This window comes from Oryctolagus cuniculus, chromosome 3 (assembly GCF_051225735.1).
Source record: "Oryctolagus cuniculus isolate XC-2025 breed Fujian yellow rabbit chromosome 3, ASM5122573v1, whole genome shotgun sequence".
NCBI classification, from domain to species: Eukaryota; Metazoa; Chordata; class Mammalia; order Lagomorpha; family Leporidae; genus Oryctolagus; species Oryctolagus cuniculus.
In genome coordinates this window covers 17336941-17360483 of record NC_142869.1, presented here as the reverse complement: position 1 = coordinate 17360483, position 23543 = coordinate 17336941, and positions in this window count along the sequence as shown.

Sequence of the window (23543 nt, the reverse complement as noted above, 5' to 3'; positions counted from 1 at the left end):
ATCCACATGCCTTGAATTTCTGTTTTCATGCCACTGTTCATACTGTTTATTCTAGATGAAAAATTTCCTCCCCTATGTCTGCTTATTCTAAACCATATCCTTTTGATGCATAGCTTTAGGTCCGTTTTCTCCATGATTATTCCAGTCATAGTGATGGCTCCTCACTCTGAATGCTTCTCACTGTACAACTAACTAGACCCTTGTTACATAGTATTGTAATGTACAACTCCTCATAATAATGACTAATATGTATATGGGCTTTATTAAAGAGATTTATTAATCTCTGTTTCATTTTATCAATCTGTCATGATCATATCACAAATAAGAAGACTAAGGATCAAAGTAAACTGGACTATCCAAATGGTCACCTGATAAGCAGCAAACATAAATTTAATGTTCTTCCTTACAAAAAAAAAAAAAAAAAAAAAGCCTTGTGACCCAGGTCTGTGTAAATCTGGCTCATCAACTAAAATGCAATTTCCCTGTGTTCAGTTCTCCCACATTCATTATTCTTGCTCCAGTACTTAGTAAGCACCTAGAATGATCATTTTTCTATTGAGTGAATTTTCTTGTTAAACCTTGGACAGAGAACAACAATAAGAATAATAAGTAATGTTTACTCATCTTTGTGCAGGAAACTCTTTTCAGACTACTATACTTGAATTGAAAATGAAGAAACTGCGTATCAGACAGATTAGGAGATTCAGAAAATTTTCCTGTGCACTGAAAATCCAGGCTATCTACAGCTGGATTTTTGGTTGAGCTTTGTTGATAACAAACCCCTAATAAATGCTAGCCAGTTTTCATAACTAATGAATGGTTCTTTGTTAGGTACTTCTACATGTGCTTTTCATCATTTAATACTAAAAAAAAAAAACTACATTATGGGGCCAGCGCCATGGCGCACTAGGTTAATCCTCTACCTGCAGCGCTGGCATCCCATATGGGCACCAGTTCTAGTCTAGGTTGCTCCTCTTCCAGTCCAGCTCTCTGCTATGACTTGGGAAAGCAGTAGAGGATGGCCTGCAACCGCATGGGAGACCAGGAGGAAGCACCTGGTTCCTGGCTTCGAAAACTACATTATGAGATGTTACTATTTTATTTCAGTATTAATAAGAAGAAAATTAATTTAGAGAGATTAAATAACAGGAGAAAGTTGAAGCAAATTTCAACCTAGCAGCTAAATTTGGACTTTTTTTTTTGATCAGAATTTCTGAGGCTGAAAAAAAGGTGTGGATTTTTTTAAAAGATTTGTTTAATTAAAAGGCAGGGTTACAGAGAGGGAGAGGCAGAGGAGAGAGATAAAAGTCTTCCATCTGCTGATTTACTCCTCAAATGGCCATATGGCCAAGGCTGGGCCAGAATAAAGCAAGAAGTCAGGAGTTTACCTGGGTCCCTGATATAGGTATAGGGGGCCAAGCAGGGAGCTGGATCAGAAGTGGAGGCCGGCGCCATGGCTCACTAGGCTAATCCTCCGCCTAGCGGCGCCGGCACACCGGGTTCTAGTCCCGGTCGGGGCGCCGGATTCTGTCCCAGTTGCCCCTCTTCCAGGCCAGTCCTCTGCTGTGGCCAGGGAGTGCAGTGGAGGATGGCCCAGGTGTTTGGGCCCTGCACCCCATGGGAGACCAGGAAAAGCACCTGGCTCCTGGCTCCTGCCATCGGATCAGCGCGGTGCGCTGGCCGCAGCGTGCCGGCCGCGGCGGCCATTGGAGGGTGAACCAACGGCAAAGGAAGACCTTTCTCTCTGTCTCTCTCTCTCACTGTCCACTCTGCCTGTCAAAAAAAAAAAAAAAAGTGGAGTACCTGGGACTCCAGCTGCCACCCATATGACATGTCAGCACTGAAGGCGGTGGCTTAACCCATTACACTACAGTGCTGGACCCTAACTTTTGACTTTTAACTAACCTTCACCATAGAAAGCTAACAAACATCCTCAAATCTAGTTTTCCTGTCTACATAAATCTATCAATCAGTGTTGTGATGTTGTGGTGATATTGTGATGTCAATAATACTTTACAAGTCCCAAAAGTCCCAAGTAGAGGAGCTTATCAGAGGACAAATGTCAGATTGTTTGCTTGGTTAAGAGCTCATGAACAGCAACCTAGTAAAGAAATTGCTCAAGGTGATACTCCCCTGGCCCAGCTGGGGGGCGGGGGAGGTTCATGGAGCCTGCTGTAGTATAGAATGACGTACATTTCTTTGAACAAGTTTGCCCACCCCAGCTGCACACATGACATGAAAAATGCAGATACTTTCATCTGGCAAGAATTGTCATTAATTCCCAGCTGTCTGAGAGTTATTTGGCACACTGTCAGGTAGCTGACATCCAAACAATAACTAATCTGGTTTTCAGTAAGGCAATTACTGGGCAAACCTGCATGGTCTGAGGACCTAAGTGGTGTATTATGACACATTGAACAAACGACACACCTGAGTAAGCTTATACTCAATAAAAACTATTCTCTTTAATCACAAGAATATGACAAAATTATTGTTTTATTTGTGTGCAGGTTTAAACCACCTACTCTAAAACCACATTGCAAGTATTTGCTCACTCTAACATTTTTATGGGTGTTGAAAGTGGCTTCTACCCGTAACTTTAGTTCAGGAACAATCTCATCAGAGTGTGATCCAGGTTCACAACTTCCCATCTGAAGATCACCCTGTGCACCAAGAGAACCAAGCCTGGAAATATTTTGTTCAAGCATTCCTGTTTGCAGAAATCAGAATGAAATTTCATGCCATCTTTCCATCATAGAACACCTTTTAAAATTTTTTAGAAAACCTATATTTTATAGAAAATATAGTAATTTCAGAGATTGATGAAGAACGGCTCTTCTTTCTCATCAGTAATGACAAGCCCCTTGACAATGGAGAATTCCTCAACTTACCGATGATTATACTTGAGAAATTTTCAAAATACTTTGCTGAAGTCCATCAGCTTAGAAATGGCGTCTAACTTCTAGAGTCATTTTGCCAATGTGAGGGAGCTTATTATGCATATATGTGAGTTTTCCAGAAATGAATTTAGTATGGCTCTGATCAAAACCCAGGATTTTTTTTCTTAAAAACAATCTTTGTTATGTAGTGCTTTTCAACTCAATTTCCCTATGCCTCAGTTTCCTTACATTCATTCATTAATAAATTTTCTGTCTCCAAATGCCAGGTGCTTTAATGTGGGCTCTGTAGATAGATAGCAAAGAAATGGGGGAAAAAATCCTGCCTCTGAAACCTCACATTCCAGTAGGAGGAAAGCATACAATGAACAAAAACACAAGTAAAAACATAGTATACATAATATACATCATGGTAAATTCTATTGAAAAATAAAACAAGAAAGAAAATGGAGAGTGCACGGATGGATTCACAGTCCTAAGGAGGACTTCCAGAGATTTCTCTTAAGAAGGCACATTTGGGCAAATCCCCCAAGAAGTGAGGGGTAAGCCATGGAAAAGTCTAGGGGAGAATATTCCAGGCTAAGAAGAAGGGATATCAGAAGCCCTCTACTATGAAGATGCCTAGTACGATCTAAGAGTAGCAAGGTGTCCAGTGTAGCTGAGCAGAATGATCAAAGAGGAACAATAAGAAGCCAGCTCATGGTAGGCCTTTAGATCATTACAAGGATGGTGATTTAAGGCATTGGATCCAGAATGTTGGGGCTGACAGCATTTGTTTTCAGTAGAGTGGCATGATCTGACTTGCATTTTGAAAGGATTATGTTAGCTTCTGTGGGAACATCAGACCATAGGCGAGCACAAGGCCACAATTTAGTCATCAAGAACTTCAGGTAGGAGACTATTGCCACAGTGTAGGCACCAAACAACTATGGTTTAGATAAAATAAGACTAATAAAATCTGCTGGGGTCTGCCTTTCTATTGCTGAGTAGAATTCCATGGTGTGTCTGTACCACAGCTGCTTTATCCATTCACCTGTTGATGGATGTTTCAACTATTTTCTAACTTGGGCTTTTATTAATAAAGCTGCCATAAAAACTCAGGTCCAAGTCTCTTCTGGATATTTGCTTCCATTCAAGAGAGACTTATTTTTAAAATTTAAGATCAAAGAAATATGAGGATTACAATTTCAACTAGGGTAGTGATGAGATTTTGAATTTGTTGGCTGGCGCCACGGCTCACTAGGCTAATCCTCCGCCTGTGGTGCCGGTACCCCAGGTTCTAGTCCCGGTTGGGGTGCCAGATTCTGTTCCGGTTGCTCCTCTTCCAGTCCAGCTCTCTGCTGTGGCCCGGGAAGGCAGTGGAGGATGGCCCAAGTGTTTGGGCCCTGCACCTGCATGGAAGACCAGGAAGGAGCACCTGGCTCCTGGCTTCGGATTGGCGCAGCGCGCCAGCCATAGCGGCCAGTTTGGGGGTGAACTAACAGAAGGAATACCTTTCTCTCTGTCTCTCTCTCTCTCACTGCCTAACTCTGTCTGTTGGAAAAAAAAAAGAATTTGTCATAAAATCTTGGCCCTGGGATGACATAACTCCTTGAAAAAAAAAAAACAAATAAACACCATTCATCTATAGTCATTTATTCAGCATTTTATTCTAGTAGAATACCAAAAGGATATTGCCTTGCCTACTAGGAGCACATAGTCTAGTGAAGAATATGAAAGTGAAAGTAAATTGAATAAGGGTCCACCTGCTAACAGGCTGGGAAGTAAACCGAAGGGTTCCATAGTCTAAAAAGATAAACCTGACTATCTCTGTAAGTTGGCACCAGAAAATGTTTGTGGCTAATGATACAATGTTACATCATGTAACAGAATGAACAATAGACCAATGTTTTAAAAGTGAAGTATGCTTGTGATTCATTCCTGATAGTACAGAGCATCATAATCCTCATCATCATACCCACCATGCCCTCCAGTGCATCATTTCCAAAGTCCATGCTTTGGTGACCAGCCGCCAGTTTGTCACCGGAGAAGCTTAGCATGTGTTTTTTCTAGTTCTGCCTCATTCATCTTTTGCATGGCCTAACAGCTCTCACTTTCTATGCCAACACTGCTCCTTTTAGAAAATGTAAATAATGAACATCCGAGTGAGTTTAATGGCATATTATGGGATATACTTTATTTTCTAACTGCAAAGTAACATGTGACAGTAAAATTTTAGCACGAAAACATGAGTTTCTTATGTTTTACAAACTTTGACCATCAAAAATATATATGCTAGGCCGGCGCCGCGGCTCACTAGGCTAATCCTCCACCTGCAGCACCGGCACCCCGGGTTCTAGTCCTGGTTGGGGCGCCAGATTCTGTCCTGGTTGCTCCTCTTCCAGTCCAGCTCTCTGCTGTGGCCCAGGAAGACAGTGGAGGATGGCCCAAGTCCTTGGGCCCTGCACCCACATAGGAGACCAGGAGGAAGCACCTGGCTCCTGGCTTCATATCGGCACAGTGTGCCAGCTGTAGTGGCCATTTGGAGGGTGAACCAATGGAAGGAAGACCTTTCTCTCTGTATCTCCCTCTCTTGCTAACTCTGCCTGTAAAATATATATATATATATATATATATATATATATATATATGCTAAATGGTATGTCTTCTGAGCTTCCAGGTGCTGAAGGGCCAGAATAGCGTAGGAAGAGGAAAAGAGTCGCTGAAATCTGTGAGCAGGTGTGTAACATATAGTCAGGCATCATTGTTGTTAGGGCTGGCCTGGCCACTGCTAGTAGGTCATGGTGTTTTCTGTTAACATACTCAGTCTCACAGAACACTAGCATCAGACATGGTCACTCTGAGGCTATGATAAAGTAAGACAAAACAAGACTAATTCCTAGTTTGATCTAGAACAGACAAAAATATGTTCATCATGCAACCCACAATGCACCAAACCACACAGTCTCTTCTGCTGATAGGATCAGTTACTTCTTCTTTACCAATTACATTCATCCTCTCTCTAGATTCCTTTCCCCATACATAGGACTTACTGCAATACTTACCACTGAATTGTCCCTGCTGTCTGACATAGCTGCTCCAGGAGAAATCCCTGCTTCCTCATAGCCTCCCCTAAACAACCAACCAAAGTCCAGATCCCTGTCATGCCCAACCTCTCACACTAAAATGTCCCTCAGGCATCCCACAATATATGTTCTTCCTTGTCGCATGAGGAATCAACCTGATTTGTTCAACTGCTGGTATGTCTCTGGTGGCCTTTAATTTGAGGGCACAGAAAATACATTTGCCCAAAATTTTTAGTAAGGAAAATGGCTCAAGATTTTTAGTAAGGAAAATGGCTCAGTAACTTACATCTCTCCAAAGTATTCACACTTTGCAAAGTTACCCTTGGAGCTTAGAAAACCTTCCAGAGTCAATGAGCTGGTTTGATACTTACATAATACAATGCCCTGCCCCTCTCAAAAGGTGGGGTGGAGGTGGCAATACTAGGACTGAGCATACCAACAGAGTTCCTCCACTGATTCCTTCTTCATGATCTGTGCTTTTTCAGTCCTGGCCAATTATAGACACAGCCCTACCCCAGGCTCTGAGTCATCCAGCCCTGACCAGGGCAGGGATTAACACCAGTGTGGAGTCTGGAATTTGTCTTCCTGCTGTAGGCCTGTGTCTGATGAGCTCTAAGCACTAGGCTGCAACTCTTTCTCTAACCAGACTTCAGCCCCAATTTCCTGCTTAGTTTTCCAGCCCACTGCTGGGTCTGGAGCTTTGCCTAGAACCATCATAGCCTGTGTGGCTGGGAGCCAACACCTTCTTGGGCCCTTGCCCTTGTCCCTCCCCTGGAGGGTGTAGCATGTTCCCTATATTCCCCTTTTCTGGCCGGGGTCCCATTCCAAATGTGCTTATTCTCCAGAGTCATGACTTGACTGACCTTTCTGACACTACAGATTGCACCATTGGCTCTGGAATGAGGCTTTCAGCCTGTTTCCATCTGGTCCTAGGTTTCCTCAGTACTTCCTCTTGGCCAACACCAGTATCCCTGACAATCAAGCCCACCCAAGCTCACTAGACACAGTTTATTTGAATGCAACTGGACACCTTCCTTGGCTACCACCCAATAGCGAAAGTTGCTGCAGGAACCAGCCTGCTAGGTCTTCAGGGCTTCCAGACATAATATCAGACTCAGGAAAGCAACAGAAAAAAAGTGGAAGGTTACCTCCTACAACATCAAGGAGCACATGGTTAGAACAAGAGCCCTTATTCTATGTGTCTAAATTACAAGCAGCAAACAAATGCAACTTCCAAAAATTTTAAAATACTTAAGAACTTGATCAATACTTAAGCCTGGAGTACTTATTACATGTATAATGACTGTATAATAACTACTCAGTAATATTTGCTCAAGTAATCCATAACCTATCCACATGAGAATATTGAGATTTAATTTCTATTGATGTTGCCCAGGGTCCCTCAGCAGAGATCATGAATTTGAAATTCGAGCTAAACACTCTTAACTCCAATCCAGTGTTCTTCTCACTACAGCATGGTTTTATTGAGCCTATAATGATTTATTAGTAATAGCACAAATTTCAAAATAGATTTCTTACTGGAATTTTATCTCTTAAATTATAGAAGTTGTACTAGTTTTTGGATGTCAGTTCCGGCTATTCAAACACCAGGTCAAGAAATATGCCATAAATATACCTGAATTTGTGTCAAAATTGATATAGGAAGCAAACTATCACCAAGAATTTATAAACCTCTCATTATGAAAAAGAGTAAATTTTAAGTAATAGTTTAAAATGTCTAGTTTTTCACATGCTTGAAAACAGAGCAGAAACAGGATCCATGGGAAAATGAGCCATGGATAGCAAGAGGCAGAGAGAGGCACAGGGTGGAGATGGGAAGCCAGAAAAATCACTTTGCAATTCCCCTGGCATTCATCATGCCCTTCCCCTCATCACCAGAAAAGCAGGCTTTCAATGAAGAGCTCCAGCTCCTTACTCCACTATTCTTCCTGAAATCTCCAAGGCTTGTTTGCTGGAAAAAGCACCACTCCCATTAACACACAAACACCAGCTGTGTTGGGCCTAACGCTCATTTAGACTTTAATTAAAAAGGAATCCCTTTAATCAGCTGATTTGATTTCCTTGCTACTCAAAGTGTGGTCCACTGAAGACAAGTGGTGGCAGCAGCAGCAGCCACACCAGCAGCAGAAGCAGCAGCCATAGCATCACCTGGAAGTCAAGAGAATTAGATTCTCAGGTTCTCCAGACCTACCGAACCAGACTCTGCAGTTAACAAAGACCCCAGTGATTCACTGGCATAGAAACATTTAAGGGGCACTTCACTCACTGGTTGTAAAAATACAAAAGTTATTGGTACAGACAAGAGGTGATTTTAGGAGCAGGCATTATGCAGGGTGGCAAGGTGGTTAAAATACCATTTGAGATGCCAGCATATCCATATTGGAGGGCCATATTGGGATCAAGTCTGCTCTACTCCAAATTCCAGCTTGCTGCTAATGTGTACTCTGGTAGACAGCAGGTGATGGCTCAAATAGTTGGGTCCCTGTCACCTATATAGGAGACTAGGATTGAGTTCCTGGCTCTTGACCTCAGCCCACTCCAGTCCTGGCTTTTTGGGAGCATTTGAGGATTGAATCAACAGATAGAAGATGTCTCCTCCTCTTCCTCCTACTTCTCATTTCTCCTCTTCCTCCTTCTTCTCATTTCTCCTCTTCCTCCTCTACTTCCTCTTCCTCCCATTCCTCCTCCTCCTTTTTCCCCCCTCCTTTCTCTGTCTCTCTTTCAAATAATAAATAAAATAAAAATTACGTAAAATGCATTATTAAAAAAAGCGATTATTTTGGTTCCTAGAGACTTTCAAAGAAGGCATGGAGAAGGGGTACTCAGTCACCAAGGATAAATCTGACTTCTTAGTATGTTTCATAAAAATCTAAGGAGCTGCAAACTTCTACCTCCATCAAAACTACCCAATAGGCAATGCACTGATAAGGCCTGTGGTGTCCATCTAATTGTGTTTAAATGGACTATGCACACAACATGTATAGAAGTTGCATAACTCAATCCTTAAGTTGGACTAGTCAGCTGGAGTATTGGGCAAGAAAGACTGCAACAGTCTCCAAGGCACCTAAATCAGAGTCAAGATGCACCCAAGTGTAAGGAGAACCCAGTGCTCTTGTTCCCACGATAATGTCAGAAGCTCTGATAAGTGCATGGAGACCCTCCGCACCATTTAAAATGGAGAATTGTGCAAAAGATGTTACCTTCCTGAAAAACTGAATAAGCTACCTGATTTTGTTTAAACTAGATCATTTAAGCAATTTATTTTCCAAAATAATTACCTATGTTGAAGATTCAAATAAAGACTTTACAATAAGCCTCTCTTCTTTCATTAAAAACAGAAGAAGACTGTCTGCTCTAAGTTGATTGTCACAAACCTCTAAAAGCTTTAAATATACGTTTTCCCTGGGATGGAGTCTAAACCTCAAGGGTTAAATCTAAAGTAAGGTCTTCAGGTCCATGGGGGCGGGCAGTGAAGGGCTTAGAATGGAATAGGCTGCAGGCGACCCATTGCCTGCTGGGCAGATTTAACCAAACAAAGTCACAATTAGAGACCAAGAGGTCTGTTGTTGGGTCTGGTAGGGAGTGAGAGTGCTCTAATTAAGCAGGGAGCAGCTCCGAAGGGGTCAATGATTCCCTAAGCGGGAAGTTCCGGAAAACAACTAGGAAGAGAGAAAGGAGCTCTGATTGCCTCTTGGAGGGAGCAGTTCTCATCAAGCCCCAAGCCCAGCCTCCAGGCTTTGCCTCCTAAAATAGAGCTAGAATTCACTTCATCTAAAAAAATAGCTCAGCATGGAGCCACCGAGTCCCAACAAGGGAAGCCCCTTGTTTCTCCTGAGGAATGCAATGAAGGCTGAGCTCCCTACTTGTCAATTACCCCACAGTAAGAAGAGTGATGGAATTTTGAAGGAGGGGTGTATGTGTGAGCATGTTTGGTTGTGGGGGAGGGGTCAGGAAATCCTTTCACCACCCAAAGCTTCAAGGTGTGCTGTCCCTAACTTGGACATCATCACCAATGCTCTCCAATGCATAGCAGCACGCTTTACTCTGTGGAGGCACATGGTTAACATACATTGGTAAAGATGACATTGAAGTCAAGTATTTACATTTGAATTCTGGTTTCCCAAATAGTGTTTAAAAATAAACCCTCCTAGGGCCAGCAATGTGGCATGAAGGTTAAGCCTCTGCCTGCAATGCTGGCATCCCATATAGGTGCTAGGTCGAGTCCCGGCTGCTCCACTTCTGATCCAGCTCTCTGCTATGGCCTGGGAAAGCAGTGGAAGATGGCCCAAGTTCTTGGGCCCCTGCACCTGCATGGGAAACCTGGAAGAAGCTCCTGGCTCCTGGCTTGGGATCGGCCCAGCTCCGGCCAATGCAGCCATTTGGGGAGTGAACCAGTGCATGGGAGACTTTCTCTCTCTCTCTCTCTCCCTTTCTCTCTCTCTCTCTCTCTCTCTCTCTCTCTTTCTCTTTCTCCCTCTCCTTCCCTCCCTCTCTCTCTCCCTCTCTGTAACTTTAGCTTTCAAATAAGTTATTAATTTAAAAAATTAAATAAATAAACCAAGCCCCCTCCTACGTTACCCTCTCCAACAGTCTGTGTTTACAGGGCCAAACTTTCTTTCTCAATGTTAAATATTCAAGCTTCCTGGACCCACATTTACCAGATGATTGCAAAGTCAGTGGAAGAAGCTAGATGCCAATACACAACCTCTCATTTAGAGTTCTCTGATACCTTGTGAGTGGTGTAAAACTGATTTCTCCATTACACAGGAAGCCAGAAAACAGTCAAAATTTGAAGATGTAATTTTGAAGGGACACTTATCAAGATCTTATGAACTCCTAACTAACAGAAGAAAAGCTACCCATACTTATTATTCACATGTCTTCCTGTAAATGTAACATTTCTGAACTCAATGTTTTCTCTTTTTTTCTGAATTTTTGAGCAAAATATTCTAAACTTCTTTCTAGTAAAAATATTAAATAACCAAAATTTATAGCATATCTTATAGTCTAGTTAACATATTTTATTAGGCTCATAGGCAATAATAATATCAATTGCACATTGCTTATTCTGTGTGAAAACTGTACTAGGTGCATTATATGTTCTGCTGCTAATTCATGACCACCATCCTCTTTGGTAGATGCTGTGACTCCCACAGTAGGGATGAAGATAAAAGTCAGTAACAAGCAAGGCTCTTCCCTCTTGGGAACCCCTGAATCGTTGGTTAATTCCACAAGTGCATGACAGACCCTTAGTGCTATATTCACCACACATTGTGGGTCTACTGGGGACTGGCCTGCTGTCTATGTGTTCACAAACACTAGTTTATTTAAACCTCACCAAAGCCTTGTGACGCCTAAATTTCTCCATGGTGTGGGTGAGAAAACTAGAATGCAGCCACACTGCTCACAAGTGGGAAAGGTAGTTAATCTAACACCGACCTTCTAATGCCGGTTTCATTGCATTTCCACTAAATCCAGTTGCAAACAAAAAACAGCAGCTTATACTCACTTTTATAACATGGTGGGAACAACCTGTTTATTGCTGTGTCTCACTCTTAAAATCATGCCTGGACTTTTCCCAGAAAGCAACTGACAGGAGAGGAGAATTATCACAGGTGTTCCCTCAGCAGGAACTTTTTTTGGATCTTTTGCTAGGATGTGACAGCTGTATGAACTTAAGTGAGTGGGTTATTTATCCCTGGACTCTTGTTTCTCCATCAGTCAAATGTATGGGTCTGTCTTCTCACCAGTACCTTTGGAAATTAAACTCCGTGAAGGCAGGGGCTTTGTCTATCTTCATCATTCCTCTTCACTCAAATGTCTAAAACGTAGCATGCACTTAAAATATTTTTTTAGTAAAAAGCCATATGTCATTGTAAAAATTTTTTAAAAAGAGTAAGAAAAGAAGGAGGAGAGAGGATGGGAGTATGTGTGAGAGGGAGGGTAGAGTGGGAACTATCACTATGCTCTTAAACCTGTATATATGAAATACACAAAATTAGTTCACCTTATATAAATTAACAGAAGAGAAAAGGAGACTGTATATGTGAAAGCTCTCAATTTGTTTCCTCCTCCCATTCTGGTGTAGTTTACTGTCAAGTTATGTAAGCTTTGTTTTATAAACTAGTTCTATCTACTCAACTAGATATGGAGTCTCCTTAAACTTTAAATCAGTCTTGTCTCTTACATATACTAAGAAGTCCTAAAGCTATTAAATTTTCAAGATTAGATGAATAAAAATAATCATCAAAATGTTTTAATTTCTGTTGTAACCATCTCATGTATGTGACTTTGAGTTGAGCATTTTAACTGAAGTTCTGAAAATGAGGACACTAGTAGGCTATTATGGGTTATTATAAATGATAGCTAGCAAAGTACATGCTGTATATGTGTTTGCTTCCTAAGTTAAAAATGCTTCTCAAGGCATGTTTGTTAATGAGAATTGCTCCAGTTTAGATTATAAATTTATATCATTCAGCTGGAAATTTTTCAACTTGACTACATTATGCAATAACGATAAGAGTTAATGCTCACTGAGAACTTCTAAGGGCTAGGTATTCATTTCAGCAATCTTCATGGATCTTCTTGTTTAAATTTTGCACCTCAAGGCTGTCATTTGGGCAGCAGGTTAAACTGCCACTTACAACACAGGCAGCCCACAACAAAGCACTTGTTCGAGTCCCAACTACTCTGCTTCTGATGCAGCTTCCTGCTAACATGCCTGGAAAGGCAGCAAAAGATGGTCCAGGTATTTAGGCCCCTGCCACCCATGTGGGAGACCAGGATGGAATTCCGGCTCCTGGCTTTGACCTGTCCCAGTCCTGGCTGCTGCAGTCATTTGGGAAGTGAACCAAGATCTCTCTCTCTCTCTCTCTCTCTCTCTCTCTGCCTCTGTTGCTTTTCCTTTCTATTAAAACAATTTATCTAGGCCGGCGCCACGGCTCACTAGGCTAATCCTCCACCTAGCGGCGCCGGCACACCGGGTTCTAGTCCCGGTCGGGGCGCCGGATTCTGTCCCGGTTGCCCCTCTTCCAGGCCAGTCCTCTGCTGTGGCCAGGGAGTGCAGTGGAGGATGGCCCAGGTGCTTGGGCCCTGCACCCCATGGGAGACCAGGAAAAGCACCTGGCTCCTGGCTCCCGCCATCGGATCAGCGCGGTGCGCTGGCCGCAGCGTGCCGGCCACGGCGGCCATTGGAGGGTGAACCAACGGCAAAGGAAGACCTTTCTCTCTGTCTCTCTCTCTCACTGTCCACTCTGCCTGTCAAAAAAAAAAAAAAATTTATCTATTTGAAAGGCCGAGTTACACACACACACACACACACACAGCAGGGGGTGGGGGAGATCTTCCCTCCACTGCACTCATTCACTCTCCAAATGACCTCAAGGGCCAAGTCAGGAGAAGTAAGGAGCTTCATCTGCATCTCCCACCTAGGTATAGGGACCCCAGTACTTGGGCCATCTTCTGCTGCTTTCCCAGACACATCCAGCAGGGAGCTGGATCTGAAGTGGAACAGCCAGGACTCAAAGCAATGCTCATATGGGAGCCAGCATCACAGGCAGCGGCTTAGCGCTCTGTGTCACAACACTGGCCCCTGGTGCTCTGCCTGTTAAATAAATAAATAAATAAATCTTTAATGTGAGATGGCTGTCATAGGTAGATAAACTGAAGCACAGAGAAGCTAAGTAAAACACACAATTAGAGAATAGCATTTGAACCTAAGCAAGGGGGCTCTTAATCACTAACTCCAGTGTGTTTCAGCTTCATGAGTTAACCATATCCTTAGATAAAGAATTTTAATCTTTTTTGCACTGTGAGCCCCTTGGTGGCCTAATGAAGTCTTAGGTTCTCCTTATAAATGCTCTAAGGAAAATACTTAGGATTTCAAAGAGGACAAATTATATTAAAGACATTTATTAATGTGTTTGCAAAATACGTTATAGTATAGTAACGTATTTGCTGATTTATTATGTGTAAACAAAACCTGGTATCAGGATCTAATAGCTACTACCATTTAATAGTAGGGAAGAATATGTGAAATGGTAAGAAAATATCTGATTCCTTTTGGCATCCAAATCTCAGGTATTGCTAACACTACTGTAGTTTGTAGTCTACACTTGGGACTGAAGGAAAAGCCAAATTTCAGGTTTAGGGGAGTGGAAATAAAGGTGCAATTTTTCCTATTCAAGTCCAAGGACCACTGATTTTTACCGTGTTGCTCTTGAACAGGCCCTCTGCTCAGAGGTCTAATTTTAGGATCTGTTTATTACTTGCAAATAGCAGAAAATGCCTGTTAATTGATATTCTGAAACTCTTCCTTAAATATAACTTGGTAGTTTTAAATCATACTTTGTTGAGACGTAGCGAAGTTTGCATATTTAAAACACGTCTAAAGGGCTTATTTTTATGTGTGACTTGTGGTCAACTTTAATCTCTAGGTTTTATTATCAAATTACCCCAAATTGCTGATACATCACTTGCGTTTCATTAATTAGTGAATAAATGATTAGTAAGCGGGAACAGCCTTCTCTAGGAACCTATGATTTGCCTTGTATATTTCTCACTCATGATAGTCATTTTAAAAAGCCATTTTCTATTGCTCACCTTCCCAGTCTTTCTCCAATACAACCACTAGATGGCACTGATTGTTTGATGTTCCTTTTCATGCCGGCTAATATGTACACCTCCCTTCCAGTCTCATTCCACCAAAATTGATTTTGAACTGAGAAAGTTTATCTGGCAGCTTTATCCACAAACACTAAGAGTTGACATCTCTTTCTGAAATGAATTAAAGCTTTTTTTGTTCTGTTTTTATTTCATCTTTTAAAGGCCATTACATCATTTTGCTCTTCCTTTTATTTCTCCAGGGACTTTTTCAATCCATTAGAACTTCAGAAACTCAAGATGTTTCACACCAATTATGACTACCTTCCCTAAAACAGTCTGTGCTTTTCCAGCAAAAGCGAGATCTGTGGGGAGCCTCCCTTTCTATCAGGGATAGTGGCAACAGATGCACTTTCGGGGAGACAAAATGATTTTGTTAAATGCTTTCCTGTCAAAGGAGCTAGATTCTTGCCCTCCATTGCTTCAGAGAAATCACATTTATGGGCCGATGCTGAAGTCGTGGGTCATAAATAGGTCAATAAAAGATTAGACCAACATACTCTCCAGTGATAAAGGATTTTTGACAAGTATTTTAAAGGTGTAGTAAAATGTTACTGTTTTACAGCTGTCTCTTGAAATAAGCACATTCATTTCATTAGCAGTAGAAGTGCCATGCTAACAAGAAGCATAACAAAGATGACGTCCTACTGCTGTGTTTCCTTGATGCAAAATATGCAATTGTTTTTCATATTCCTAACTTCGCATACTGCACGTAAGAATACAGAAAGTGAAGCAATGAGCATAAGATATTATGTTTATCATTTGGATAAAGAGTAAGGAACCTTATTGAATAATTATAATCATGGGTAGGATCTGTATTCTTCTCCCTTTGATAGGAGTCACCACTGGAGCTGATATTGAAAATCCAGCAGTAAATGTGTGGAATCTGATTGCCCATTCTAGATATTCACATCTCCATTTGCTATCCCAAACCAAGTTTGTGTTTAGCTTCTCCAAATCTAAATCATAGATATAGCAACCAAGGATATAGCAGCCTTCAAAATGTTTATTAGATTTCCCAAAGATTATCAAGAATATCAGATTTCTAATGTCAAGGATTTTTCTTTCTCACAAGAAAAAAGAGGAAAGAAACTATCAAAGCTCAGGAGGCTGGGCTTGAGTTGTGTTACAACTCTCCTGATCTGGGGCAAAGACGTCTGTGTCCACTCAGGGAACAGCAGCTAGAGGAAGACCGTGGGCTGGCATTAGCCAAAAAACAAAAATACTTAACTGAATGAAATAAGGAGAGTTCACACAGAGAGGTTGTCTCCACGCCTGGTTTTCTTGCGTTTATGTTTATCTGCTTACTCCTGAAGGACGATGTGTTTCCACGCGGCATTCCACCAGGGTTGACTGCCATGTCTAATATTCCCAGCCAGGTGCCAGGTCCCTGAGCTCCGAAGTTCACACACACAGTTCATCATTGGTTTTGCAGATGGCAGCCCCAGGACTTCCCCGCAATGCTTTATGGACTAAAAAGGAGACTCTCCCTTAGGCAGGAAACGAATGAGGGACTCTATACCAGAATGGAACTTTAGTTGCCGTGTTTCTTTGAAATGGTTTAAGAGCATTTTCCCATGTAGTGACAAGAAAGCAAGCAGTCCACTCCGCCCCAGGAAATGTAGTGTTGGAAGAAAACAACGTCGTTCAGTTCTAATGTGTTTTGCTTCCTAGATGCTTCTTATTCGCACTTTTCTTCTTCAAAAATTATTACTTTTAGGTCTGGCTATGGGAGAAACACTTCCAAAAGTTCATTAGGTTAAGTGCTTTTTAAGCATTTGCTTTAAATTAAATCTGCCACACTCTTTTTTCTCCGATTACTCTGCAAATTAGCATAGAATTATTGGCTTTTGCCCAAAGAAAAAGAGATGGCAAAGAGTAATGATGGTGATAAAAAAATATGGACCAGAACTCCAAATCTTGAAAGACTTATTTTCGAACAGGAGAGTTAAAAGTATAGAAAGTAGGTATTTTCAAGCCATTGTAATCCATTAACTGTACTTTGAAAATTTATATTTACTAAATAAAAAAAACATGGGAAAAATAAAAAAAGAAAGTAGGTATTTTCTCTGTCCCTCTGTTTATGTGTGTGTTTATATTTTTATATATGTCATGTAAGAACTACTTTATATTTCAACAAATTTCTTTCTTCAGAAAATCAGTTTTGACCGAAGTAGTCTCACCTTTTCCAACTATTTTTGGACATGCTTATTTGTCTTTGTTTATATGGGTTTTTTTCATCGGACCTGTTTGTGAGAGTATAATTAGACTACAAATCAATCAATAATTACTCGTGACTTTCGGCAATCTTTAACTTGGTGCTCCAGGATGGTTATAATGATTTCACCACAGTCTGCTTAATCCAGACAATTGGATCTGCCATTTACCTTTGCATGTGCCAGGAGGAGAACAAGTACTCCGTTTCAGGAAAAGCAGACTGATTTGTTCAGGTGTGAGCAGTGGTTTCTTAACTGCCAAGCATTCCAGTTCAACAAGATGTTCCAGGAAAATATAATTTTGCAACGAGTCGGTTCAGCTCCAGGTAGGAGAGGCCGCTTAATTACTCTCAGGTGGTCAAAGCAGACCCAGCTAGAACAGTCTCAGGTTCACAGCACTCAGTGCCTGCCCGGAGCAGGTAGGGAGGCTCAGTACCAGGAGCCCTCTGGAAAAGGAGGACGTGGAAAACAAGGGAAGGAACTAGGCAGGGTCTCCTTTCCAACAGAAGTTACTGGAAAGTGCCAGAGCTAAGTCATAGGCAGAGATGGAAAGCACAGCAAACCTGAATCCGATTTGTCTCAGATTCCCGAAGATCTTATCGGAGTCACTCTGTGCTGTTTTGCTGTCTGCATTCCTACCTCTCTCCTGCCACATCCTATTACTTTATCTCCCACTTGAAAAGATTTCATTGTGTAATAATATGCAGCATTTCTACTAATGGATCCAGTCCAGTTTATGGAGCAGCAAGTCAAGGATGTCCCAAAACTGCCTTCTCCCTCACTCAACTTCACATCAACAGGACCAAGACCATGAGACAAACACCACAGGGAAAAAGATAATGCAGCAAATTTGTTTTGTTGAGATGCATATTTTACAAAAACTTAGCTAAATTTCTAAACTAGTACTGAGTTACATCTGCTGAAAAATTTGTTTCCTCCCCAGCTGTGCATCTTACTCTGAAAAAGGGTCAAAGATGATTAATGAATGATGAAGTGCCTTAACTGTAACATACAAAAGACCACATTTCCATAGTTCATAGAAGGCAACCTATATTGTCCACGTGGGTACCAGTTTTCAAGTTTCCATGTTTATATGATGGCAAAAGACAGAAACCACCTGAATTCCTAAGTTGAGACAACTTAACACAGAGATCATGAGAAAACACAGTTTGGAAAGGGTGAGAAAGAAGCTTAAAATCTGTTTGCAGGAAAAAAAAAAGTTAGGGTTTCTCATTGAGCTATATTGTAAATATAGTTTCATAGAGATCAGAGCTAGATCCACCTATTAGATCTATCACAAATGACAGTCTGTCTGGCTGAGAGCCATCTGCATGCACAGACCCGTTGGGCTCCTCGACACCTATGGAAATCAGTTCTAAGAACGGATTAAATTCACACGTGCTTCTTCCCCTGCGTTTTGCCAAACTGGCTTAACTGATTTTTTAACCATTCTATGGGTGTAAGATAAATAATCAGATGTATATTCAAAACACACAGAGCAAAGCAAAACTGCCTGAAGAATTTGAAAAGGCTTAGCCTGAGCCTGAGACATGGCTGCCCTGAGAATACAGTGAGAACCAGTGAGAAAACACTGATCGGTGTCATTCACTACAATAGCAACAATTGGTCTCATTCATGGTACCAAGTGCTATTCTTGCTATTTTTCTCATCTTTAAAACTGATTGATAGTATTTTTAATTTACTTCTACAAAAGCATTTTAAAGAATAAAGCAATATTCTGAATCCCTACCATGAAAAGAACTGTATAAGGATTTATTATTTTCATACTTGAACCCATTATATTCTGTAGTACTATATATAGGACACTTATGAAGACTTAAGTGAAGCAATAAATATATCACTTACGATAACTTCAAAATAACATTATACTTTTGAAATATTCATGGAATGGAAAACTTGGGACTTAATGGGTTACATTTTTTCCTTTTAAGTTTATACACTATTCATCCTTCATCCAAAGCATAACTCATAAAAAGGTAGAATAATCAATTTTGTGTATAATTACAAAATCCAAATTAGATTTTAAAGTAAGATAACTTTGTCACCAATTTAAGAAATGAAATTCTGTCCTAAGTAGAGTGCAGTGAATTGTCAAACAAGTTGAGTGCATTGTGGTTAGCTTCAGTTATATGGGAAAGCTCTTTGGAAATTTATATCTAACTCATTTTTAAAGTTCCTGAAAAAACAGCCTAAAATATAAATGACTCTCTAAGTGCAAATTTGTTGAACAAAGAACATTCTACAGAATAGGATTAGAGGCAATTCTAATATATTCTAATAGCATGGCTGAGCAAATGACAATTTTAATTCTGATTGTACACTAAAAATTCTCATTTTCTGTGAAGTAATGAAGAATCACTTCTAAGAAGTAATCTTAGAAGTAGAAGGAAATTTAAAAATACAAAATTATAGGTACAGCATTGCTTTTATCATGTTAAAAGATTAATATGATAAAGAGAAAGTGAAAGATGCAAAAATAACAATAATTTCTGTCCAAATGATGAGATTATTTTTCCTCTATTTAATACTGTTGATTCACGTTGCATTTTAAGAGATGTTTAACTTGCAAATCAAAGAAAAAAGTGAGCAAAACGATTTTGGAAATCAGAAATGAGTTTATCAGAAAAATACCAAAACCCAAAACAAGGAGTCTTCATGGAAGGCCCAGCTGCACAGACATAAATCTAGCCTCAAGAGTGCCGGTTTGTTCAGGTAAAGTCAGTGATGGATTTGGACCGAAGCACTGGGCCCTGGTTTTAGTTACTCAGCCTGAAAACCACCTCCAGGTTGTAGGGAAATGAGAAAGAGACAGCTCGGGCTTCTGAAGCAAGCCTTGAAAAGTTAAATATGTTTCGTCTGGGAACAAAGATTGAGAGGTGATCTCATTTCAGTGTTTGGATACCTGCGGCAGATATTCCGGGCCCAAGGATGTGACCTGTCCCACTCACTCAAGAGCAATAGGAAACTGCAGAAGGAGAGGGTTACATTAGAAAGATTTCCTCTCAAAGACAATTACACGTTTATTCCAGTTTTAGTCTCAGTGACAGGGTTAGAGTTCCCTCCCCATCTGAAACCAAGGAGAATAATGCTTGCCACATAAGTTTTAATGGACAGAACATCTGTAAAATACTTTGAGCCCTTCAGATGAAAGGTGCCGTGGGAATGCAAAGAATTATTGCTATTATTTTTGTCCCCTGCCTCCCCTATGGGTCTGAATTTCCTTGTGACATTTATGGGATCCCTCCAGCCAGCCAGCTGCTCTGTAACATGTCATCCCGGTGATATTTTAAATCCTTCACGTGACTCTGATCGGACCCAGGACAAGAGCAGCTTAAATGTTAACTGTTTGTCTTGAAGAAGGAAGTGCAAGTAGTCATAGCACCCGTTCAAGGCTTAGGGGGTCAAAGTTTTTCCTAACATGGAGTTCAAGGTTTATGCCCTGGCCTTGTGGATATAGCATGTTCGATGGGACTTTCCTTTGTTTCCTTGGAACAAGTTCATCTGATAGCAGAGGCTTGTATGTACCGCCCTCCCTCTGTGATTTCTTAAGAGTTTACATTCAGATTCAACTAAAGCCTATGAATTACCTATTCAGTGTGTAATTGGCACTCTTTATAAACATTTGACACACGTCCTCTTGGTTTGTTTTTTTAATAATGTTTTCCATATTAATGAGCAACACATGCCTTCTACCAAAATTGTCTTGGAAAGTACAGGAAACTTTAAAAAAAAAAGCCAAACAGAAATAATTTATAATCCTAATACTCAGAAACGATCCTTCTTGAGGTTTGGATCTCTCCTATCAGTTATTTTCCTTTCTGTAATGTGTGCACACCTGTGCCTGCATCTCTACCCACTTACTGTTGTTTACTAAATATTTTCTCATGCTCTTGGATTTTCTTCACAAATACAATTGGTCACAGTGGCATACTATTTCATCCTATGCAGGGTCTAGAAGATTTATACCTTACCTTCTCCAGTCTGCATAATGTCTACCATTCAATAAATAAAACGGTCAAAGTATTATTTATGGAAGACATTTATTTTGAATCCTTTATTATATATTTGGTCCTCACAATAACTTTACAAGATAGAAAGAGCAGTCTTATCATTTTATGCACAAGGAAGTAGACTCATAGGGATGAAGTCTGAGCCAAGTTCATGCATCCAGGAAACTGAAGAGTAGAGCCCAGAACTCCTTGTTCCGGATCTTCCCTGTCACCCAATGTGGCCTCAGTGAGCAATGTGATTCCTGGAACTCTTGAATTATCCTACTGGTTTCCACATAGGTTGTCCCTCTCAAAATATGCTGACAGGGTAGAGGTCAAAAATGAGCCCTTAAGTAAGAGATGGCAGATAATTCATAAGGCTTTTCTTCTAAAGATGTCATCAACATCGTTTCTGAACCACCTGCATTCAGCACCACCTTCGCTCGCCTTCACCTTTGCAAGGCACCCCAAATGCTCACCGTTTCTCCTCTGATTCACCCTATGAGTCAGGTAGGAAGTGCTCCTGCTGTCCCTACTTTACATAAACAGAACCAATGCACAGAAAAAGCCAGTGCCACTTGGATGAGCTTTCAACCAGACCTGCTGCCCCGGGTCTGCTGCTCTTTCCATATTTCTCTCGACTCAACGTTTGTCTCCCACTTTCTAGCATTTTGATGATTCAATTTTACTAATCCTCATTTATTTTCCCAAACATTACTTTTATGGATCTTAGATCTAGAAATACTTTCTTTTTTTAAGAAATGTAAAAAGTTATTTAAATAATATATTACATAACAAATTTATGAGCAATGAGAATATTAAAATTTCTTTTTTTTAAGTTTTAATTTAATGAATGCATTTTTCATAGATACAACTTTAGGAATATAGTGGTTCTTTACTCAATACCCACCATCCCACCCCAACTCTCACCCCACCTCCCTCTCCCTCTCCCTCTCCCATCTCCTTCTTCATTATGGTTCATTTTGAGTTTGATTTTATATACAGAGGACCAACCCCATGATAAGCATAGATAGAAATACTTTCATCTCATTCCCTCTTCCCAATTTTTCCAGGTTTCCTAGTTATACTGCTGAACAGAAAAACAATTTTCCTTGTGGTAAGCTCTGCCTACCTCTATAAGAGAGTTCACCAAAGTAACCAACAGGCTCAAATCCTTGCACAAGAGATCTGCAGAATGTTCATGGAAAACACATTATCTTCTAATTCCATCTTTCCATAAACAGCGTTAAATACCCTAATGTGTTCCAGGCAGGGCAGCAATGCTTGGTGCACATCATCTCATTTAATTCTCCAATAGCTCTTGGAGCTGTTAACTTAAATTTTATTTTCAAAATGAAATTAAAGAAGCATAAAAGGACAAGTAACTTGCTAAAGGAAGTGGGAAATTGGGACTTGAACTTGAGCCATCTGACACATTGCTATGAGTTTAGCAGGCTCTACTCTATTGTACCTTCATTCCTAAAATATATTACAGCTAATGCACTTTCCTTAGCTTCATATGAGAAATAAATATAAGATTCTTACTCATCTCCCCCATTTTCAAAAGGAAAAATGAAAGCAGTCCTGGGTTTATAACCAAGTGGTTGTACTCATTATTATGTGCTGAATTTTTTGTGTGGCCCCAAAATTCACAGGCTGAAATCTGTTCTCCACTGTGGTAGTATAAGGAGCTGAGGCCTTTGGGAGGTGATTAATTCATGAGCAGGAGGATGTGAGCATTGATTGGATTTGTGTACTCAAAAAGGCTGAAGAGACCAGTGTTCATCCCTTCGGCCATGGGACAACACAGCACAAAGGTCCTATCTCTGAACAAAGAAACAGGCCCTCAGCCAACAGCAAATCTGCCAGCATCTTGATCCTGGACTGCCCAGCTTCTGGAACTGTAGGGAAAATTTTCTGTTGTTTGGAAATCATCCAGCTTAGAGTTGCTTACTATATGCACCTAAGTGGACTAAGATACTAGTAAAGTCATGTGTCTCTACTACAAGAACACCCATTTAATGAATGATTTACTTTTCACAAATCAAAGGTCTAGCCAATAAAATGATATCACCCAGAAGAAATTTCACCAAAGAGCAGTTAAACAATAGACAAATCCATGTTTTTGTATATTTCAGATTCTCAGTTATAATACATACACAACTCATTCCTTTTCCACCTTGCTGCTGCCTTCCAGTTTCAGCATGGCCACATCCTAATGAGAGAGAGAGAGAGAGAGAGAGAGAGAGAATACACGTTCTTAAAGTTTGCTTCAGACCAGTTTAGAATCAGTCTTAAAGAACAGATATGTCTAAACATGGATAATTGAGGAAAACAATACTTCAAGTTATGTTCTACAATCAAAATTATTTTAATTGCCTTGCTTAACTCACAAATCAACATCCTTTGGTTCCTACCTGCTAACATAACTGGTACAGAGTTCATAAACAAGATCACCTGGAAGAATTAGAAGAAAAATTGGGGGAAAATCCTAGTGACACCATAAGGTAATTGTAAGCCAGTGCAAATTCCATCCTTGCAAGACGAAAGAACCTCAAACCTTCTTTCCTTTTCCTTTCCAGTGCTAACCCATGCTGATTTAAGTTCTTAACCCCATATATCTGGATGATTTGAAATTATCTTCCACTGCTACTCTCATCCAGACCTCATTCT